The sequence below is a fragment of the Habropoda laboriosa genome, unplaced genomic scaffold (assembly GCF_001263275.1).
Source record: "Habropoda laboriosa isolate 0110345459 unplaced genomic scaffold, ASM126327v1 scaffold16, whole genome shotgun sequence".
NCBI classification, from domain to species: domain Eukaryota; kingdom Metazoa; phylum Arthropoda; class Insecta; order Hymenoptera; family Apidae; genus Habropoda; species Habropoda laboriosa.
In genome coordinates, this window is record NW_017100130.1 from 784,900 (window position 1) to 792,736 (window position 7,837).

Sequence of the window (7,837 nt, forward strand, 5' to 3'; positions counted from 1 at the left end):
AAAGAAGAAAAAGGTGCGCGTGTACGCAATATTATCGGTGCTCGACGATTCAAAATGTTTGTCAGGCATGCAGGGTGACGCACCAACTCCTCTACGCCACCACCTGTAAAAAGAACTACGTATTCCCACCATATTGTATTTTTCTTGCAACCATACAACTTCTGCAAGTCATGTTTTCGTTTATTACTTAAAATAGTGATGATATTTAAGGTGGATAGAGTTGGTGAGACACCCTGTACACATGTATCCTGAATAGCAAAAATTGCATTTTCAAAGTTTAAAAGAGCCTTTCATCGCTCTCTAAACTCTTTATCTCATGACGTGCTCTATTATACGAACCATCAGCTAATCCACATGATTCGAACGTGATGAGAGACACAAGGGATGCAGCAAGCGTTATAACGGGTCCACCTCCACACACCAGAAACACGTTCCACATCTTACCAGTTATTTTCCTGTGTGTGAAAATACAACTAACTAGCTGAAACGCACACTCGGGATCAATCACGGAAGGAATTGTGCGCGAACGTGAAATTCGTGGATGCGCGTCATACCCACAGTTCTCCAGCCGTGATCGAACTCGTTTGGTAAATGGAGAGATTTTTCATGATCTCTTCACTGAATTGAGCCGTTATTGTGAAACTTTTTACACACTGATGTAAATACAAAATTTTTTAAAGACGAGGAATATTGAAACAAGAATTTCATTTTAATTTTATGTTGGAGAAACTCAATTAACTTGTCAACTTACAAGAATCAGTCACGGTCACATACATGTATAGATTACGATCCAAATGTGATAAACGTAAATCGTGCTTTCGAGAGGTAGTACAAGTTTTAGAGATGCATTGTGTCGATTTTTTCTCTTTGTCTTAAATGTATAACACAAATTCAATTTTAAAACAGCGAATTAAAGCTAGTTTTAGTTACAGACTGATGTTTTTTGTTTATTATTAATAATATTAAAGTCAAGGAAAGATGAATACCTCCTCCGCAAATTAGTCAAATAATATCTCGGAAACAATGAAAAATGATTTATGTAATGTAATAGTGGCTTATAACTGCACTTTAAAAAATAACTCGATTGTATGCATCTTGAGATGATTTTCCTTTCTCTTTTTTCAACCACACATTAAATTTACATTGTACAGTATATCCGATTTAAATACATACTGTCCGACAAACCTAAAGTGAAGCCTCTGACGTCACAGCCTAACAAACTGGAGGCAAAATAGGCGGTTCAGGTCATTCCCACTACTCTTGGGTGTTACACTGCAGGCGCTTGAGAGGAAGTCGCGTTGTAGGTTAAATGTAGGTAAATGGTTTAGACAATGTAACACGCTGATAAAAGAACGGAAAACTAAAAATTATTTGGTCACCTTATCTACGTTGGCGCGTAAGAGATATTTAATAGCGCAGACGTTAATTTCTAAGCTATTAATACACAATAAATTTTTATTGTAAAGGAAGCCTCAGGAAAAGTATTAATATTTTTTAACAGTTAGAAAACTAAAAAGAAAATATTTTTTGCTATTCCTGAATAATAAAAGTAGATTTCGGCGTATTAAAAAATTGCTTAAGAAGCTAAATAATTTCTGGCTGTAATGAAAAATAGCGTGCCACCACAGACCGACAGCCACTTTTTACAGCCAATAAAAGCCATCAAACAGCCACTATTTAATGTTAAAATTTTGAAAAATTTATAATATTTCAGCTTTGTTTAAAGATAATATTTCGACTCTGGGCTCATTTCATAGCAATGAACATAGCAATAATCGCAGCTAAACTTTCAATTGCTAATTTGACACTATTCCCACTCATAGAATAATATTGAAAAAATACCATTGGATTGCTTGAATTTTAACCTGTAAAATAAGCTTATTGAAATAATAGAGAAATTTTGGGAACATGGGATAAAAAAATAAAGTTTACCACGATGCACGTCGTTTGGCGTCGCGCAGACATCTGTTCGCCTGTATATGGTGCCTGCGCGACGTAAACTTAATTTTTTTTCGAGCGCTTGAAAATATTCCGGTGAATTATCGACTGCTCATCTATTTACCGACTGCTCGAACGAGACCCGATCGTCATCTATTGTTCATAGAAGAGTAAGTGCGATAGCCTTATCCTATCTCTATTGGCTGACTATAAGGGAAGACCTAAGAGTAACTGCGATAGCCTTATTCTATTCCTACTGACTTACTAACAGCGAGCCGTCGCAAATTCCCCTACATCTCCCACTTTTAGGCCCTGTGTGACGTCAGAGGCTTCACTTTAGGTTTGTTGGACAGTACATACTATTATTTTCTATCTTTTAGAAATGCAAAAAAACTTTTCATGTAAATATTGTTTCATTTGATGGGAAATATTTCATAGAATAATTGAATTCTATTGTATGTTTAGATTGTTATTTGCTGAGATTTCAATATCAACTTTATTTGTTTAAACGGAATCATGTATTTCTGGTATTTGCAATTTATTATACATTTCTTCACAGAATCTTTACTTCGATAGTGAGGTATGCTGTGTGGAATCGTTATACCTACACTATCAAGTTTGGCAATTTAAGGTACAACTGCTGAAACATAATGCAATGTTATTGCCTAAAACATTATAAATTCTTCGAATTTTCACAATTTTTACAACCGTGTAGCCTTATTTCACAAAGAATTAAAGAAAACCATTTATACAAGGTCGAAAATCAAAATTCCAATTTACATTATTTTATATGTTATTCTGTAATTTGTACACGTAATTTTACAAGATAAGAGATTAACGGGATTAGATTAATTAAGCCAAAAAAAAAAAAAAAATAATACGTTATGTAACGCGACGCGTTGTATAAACATGTAAAATTATAAGAATACGACATGGGATGTGTAGTACAGGTGCTGCAGGTAGCCAGAGCTCCCCAGTAAAGAGACGGCGCCGGGCGTGGTCCCTTGGCACTGTCGAGCCTACGGGCGGAGTTTGGGGGGGGAGGTTACACCTCCTCCACCAAGGTCAAGGCACAAGCCGATGGCGCGGGGGAGGGGGGGGGGCTACGGAAGGAGTACCAAGTTCCCGTGGATCTCTGCAGAGGTTTTAGTGGGTAAGAATCCCATACTACCTTGCCGCCCTCCCCCGAGGGGGGCGTGGTGTCTTTCTAAAAATTTCCTCCGCGTTAACAAAAAAAAAAGGTAGCCAGAGTTATGTACATCTAAACCACGCGCTCGGTCATACGCACCCTCTGATTGGGCACACGAAAATTCTCTAACAGGTATATAAGCAGCCACAAAAAACGAGTAAAAGTTGACATGGTCGTTGACATACGATTAGAGCAAAGTTGTCAAGTTTTTAGTTATCAATTAACAAAAATGAGTGAACCTGCAAGAAACAGAGGAGACTGTAGGGGGCCAAGCACCTAACACCAAGATCACAGCCAGGGAATCCGAAACACCATCTACCTTTCTAGCCTTAGACAGCTACACAAACGGGAGTTTCCAGCAAAATCCAACAACGAAAGCGAAACCAACTAACAAGCAACAGACGACCAGACGGCATGGAGGGAAAACAGGAAGCCCTTGCGAAACCATTTTCAAAACTCGAAAACGCTCAGTTTTGCTAAGTGACTCCAGCAGACTAAATAAATCCGCAATCACACCAGTTAAACCAGAGGAAAAATCAGGTATAGATCACGAACACATTTCAAACATCCCAACCTTAAACCCACACCAAGCTCTCAGTCAATGTGTCATTAATCAACCAGGAACCTCCAAAGCAAACATTCTAAATATATACTAAAACAATTACAGACGCCCCCCATACAAACTCTAGACCAAGTCCACCCAATGCACATACACTCCCAAATTAAAGAGTATAGTAAGGCCCAATACACACTAGTGGTCCGCTCCCGGTCTGGTCAAATATTCTTCAATGCTTCAGAACGTACCCATTCACACAACGGGTAACGCTCCGACCATGGTCCGCTCACGGTCCGATCACAGTCCGATCTCGTTCCAGCAACTATCTTTGAAAAGAATATTTTATCACCCGTTATCCCATTCCAATTTCGATTTTGATGAAACCGTAATATGTTGTAGTCTATTTTTTTTTCATTCGCATTTTTAGCCAAACATAGATGTATAAACTAATTTATATTTCGAGAGCAAAGCGGGATTAGATCGTGACCGGACGGGGAAGCGGACTGCTAGTACGTATCGGGCCTAAAGCTTCTCACAGTGTCCACCAGCTCGGAACCTAAACAGGGGAGTTTGGGTAGAGGAGACACTGTTCTCGAACCTCGCAGCTCACCTTTGTACTTTGCCGAACGAAGATAACGACAACGAATAAAAGAGAAGGATGTAACGAGAGTCGAGGCAACCAAGCGATTTAAACACCAAAGTTTTTATTTTAAACTTTTTCTGATAAAAATGAGACCAAACATGATATAATTTGAACAACATTTACTTATTAATAAAGTAAAAATATCGCTTTGGATGAATTACAAAAACGGATTGCTAGAAAAATACATGAAATATCTGTACACATTGTTCATCGAATGTAAGCTGTGCCACGTAGGCCGGCCTACGCTCTGCGGACAATGTGCAGGGAGAAACACTTGTTGGAATCCGGGTGCGAAAGTAGACACCAATGATATTCTTACAATATAATATTTATTTGCAATTGTAAGGAGTGGTGCTCGCGATAGTATGATAAAGTCAGGTTAATAATAACAACGTCCGCGTCACGCGAGTACATAGCTGGGTCCTTGCCTTGGCGCGTCGTTGGGACTGGACCACGGCGCAGAACTCTCGGTCTGTGGGTCATGAAACAGCGCCAGTCCCAACGCTCGTTCTAACATACTCTTACATAACGGTAATACTTTGAACACGCGGATTTTCGTATAATAAAACGTGAACTTCGCAAAGAAAAGAAAACGTTGTATTTGCTGTGACGTGTGCTGGACTAACTGACTTGGTTCTTTTTCTCTCTCTGACTGACTGACTGACTGCACTCAACTAACTTAGTAAGGAATTTTGTAGGTATATTTATAAGGATGAGATTTTGGGGAGAAGGTGAACTTGACTCTGGTGACAAATTGCTGGAAATTACTTTGAAGGGACAGTCAGCGAGTTGATGAGTAACTTGTTTTTACAGAGTTACTGGTTTTATCATTACATTACTATATCGTGGGTGAATCCGTGACTCTCTATCGGTAAACGGTTGGTTATCCAACACCTCCCCCCTAAATGAAATTAAAGATGCTAATTTTTAAGAATATGTGTACAATACCGTTGCACTCAAATCTAAACTAATGTTACGGTGCGTTTTGGTTACAAAACTACATAAAAACAAATTATGTTAAAATTTTCCTTAACTTAAGGGGGTCTTCTAGTGTGACGGTTTCAAAAAATCGATTTCTTTTTTTTTGCATATATCAAAAGTACAACTCTTTAGAAATGTGTTCCTAAAATTTAGGAAATTGAAGGCCGGCGATAGGGAGAATAGAGTTTCGTAACAGTAAACCGCGTAGTAATCTGTACATATATGTGCAATTTACTTGGATTTGTGATTGAGGTTCGCAAAAGTGTATTTACAATAATAATAATAGTTTATTAACACCAGTAAAGAAAGAAAATAAAAATCAAATGTCGACGTTAATTATAATCCATTCTTTTCTTTTTTGTCAGTAATTATATTTAATAATGGATTTTTGTCCATTCTTAAAGTATTAGCAGTAATGGGGGTAACAATTGGTGAAGAAATTGAAATGCGGCACAACGCACAAGTGACTTCACTAAAAAAGCCAGAACTGATCGGTAAGAAGAAAAAACAGCTGAACAACATTTGTTTCAAGAATAGGAAGGTCCGCTCTATGGTCCTCGACTAGCAGATTAATGATATATAAAGTTATTCCTATGTATATTGCACTCAAAACTTTAAACGCGTTTTTCTCGAAATCATGTTTTCTGAAATGGTTGCCACGATCTGGCAAAAACTACTGAACCAATCGAATTCAAATTTTGCACGTCTCTTCAGAACATGTGTGCCTATGGTCGGTAGTAGAATTATGCCAAAATATATATTTTTCTGATTTGTAGAACCTCTGAAAGACGAAAAAAAAGTCGAAAAAATCGATATTTCATATTCAAAGTGCCGCCATTCTTTTAATTTTCAATATTTTTCTTTTATTCTACTACCGACAATAGCGACATGCATACTAAATAAGAATCAATTGGATTTTTTTAATTCAGATAAGCAGAACGGCTCAAATCATGGCAACCATCAACGTACTTTTTTTTGTTCATACCCGTGTTTGACGTGTTCCACAGCAGCCATATTTAATTATTTTTCAACAAACAAATTTGTAATCATTCTTCAAGGACAAGTAAATAGGTAGGAATGAAGCTCATGTTAATAACTGTTACTGAACTTCTGTAATAAATTAGCAAAAACGGCCTAAAAAAGCCGCCGTCACACTAGAAGACCCCCTAAACATTTTATTAAAATATAGGAGTTTAAACTACGTTATTTCGCAAAATATGAGTATATATACAGGATGTTATGATGGTATGGTACTTTTACATAGTTTTACAGCGCGTTTGCTTCGTATACATTCTGTTGGGCGTTCTGTTCTATTGAATACGAATCCCTTACAATTTGGACACCCTCTCGGCTGTTGTATACCACGGTCCCTTCATTGTTCCCGGTATTCCGTACGGACATCAGAGTCGAACGTACAGTTGATGAAATTTTTTATCATCGGTAGCACAATTTCTCCATTATCCGGCCTTCTGGTAAAGCAACATAGCCTTTTGCGAAAACTCCAACATCCGAAGTAGTAGCAGCATTTCTTTAAAAGTAATGCAGCAGTCGCTTCCAATTATACTAATTGGAAGAATATGATAGCTGATGATTTTGTTTTTGCGGCACGTTGGCTCTAAGGAGTGCAACATCGTGTAACCCTTGCAGTCATCTTACAGTAGTAGTACACCTGACTGTTGCAGGACAACGTCTTCCATGTGAACCTGTCCATCTCTGCAGATGACCGTCAGAGTGGTAGGTTTCTGCAAGACGTAGATCCACTGGTTGCTTCCTATGTACTTCTAGGTTTCAATTTCGGCTTTAATAATCCTTGTGTTACAGTCTTCAGGAAGCAGGTTCCCATGCAGCGATAGCAAGGATACTTTGAAAATTCCGTGGTCTGCTGCCTTGGAGCTGTGTATGTTTGCACATACATATGTTTCATCTAGATATTCGTTACATTCCGACAATGCTGGGAAAAAGGAATATGTATTGGGTTTTGGATTGGGATATGAGTAGGTACGGTTGTCTTGGCTTGATATATGAAAAGGTTGATATGTTTTGGTGTTGGATTAAAAGCGGAATTAGTTTATATAAAGCAAATGTTAAGACGTATCCTGTAGCCGGATTTATGGCAGCGAGTCAAGTGGTCGCCGTCGCAGGCAAATATCGCTTTCTCAAAACACCACAAGTGTTTATTGCGTTGCCTGCGACGCTTAGTCCCTAGGACCAGACCCTGCCATAAATCCTGAAGTCTCCGAACGGAAAATAGAAAAGTGGCCCACGACTTTTGCCAACGTCGATGGGCCACTTGACTTTAACAAAGCCTAGAAAAGCGGAGATTCACTTTCTCCGGTCGTTGTCTATCCCACCCTAAGATAACGCGCTATGGGCAAAATGGAGGGAGGTTGCGATGCACCGGAATAAACTGATTGGTGATCTAGAAAAGGAAAAATCACCAATCAGGGTGTTTTTAGGAAAATAGGAGTCTTCGTCGAGGGAAACCGCAGAGACTCCAGCAGAAACACTTGGCCACTCGCAGGAGAAACAC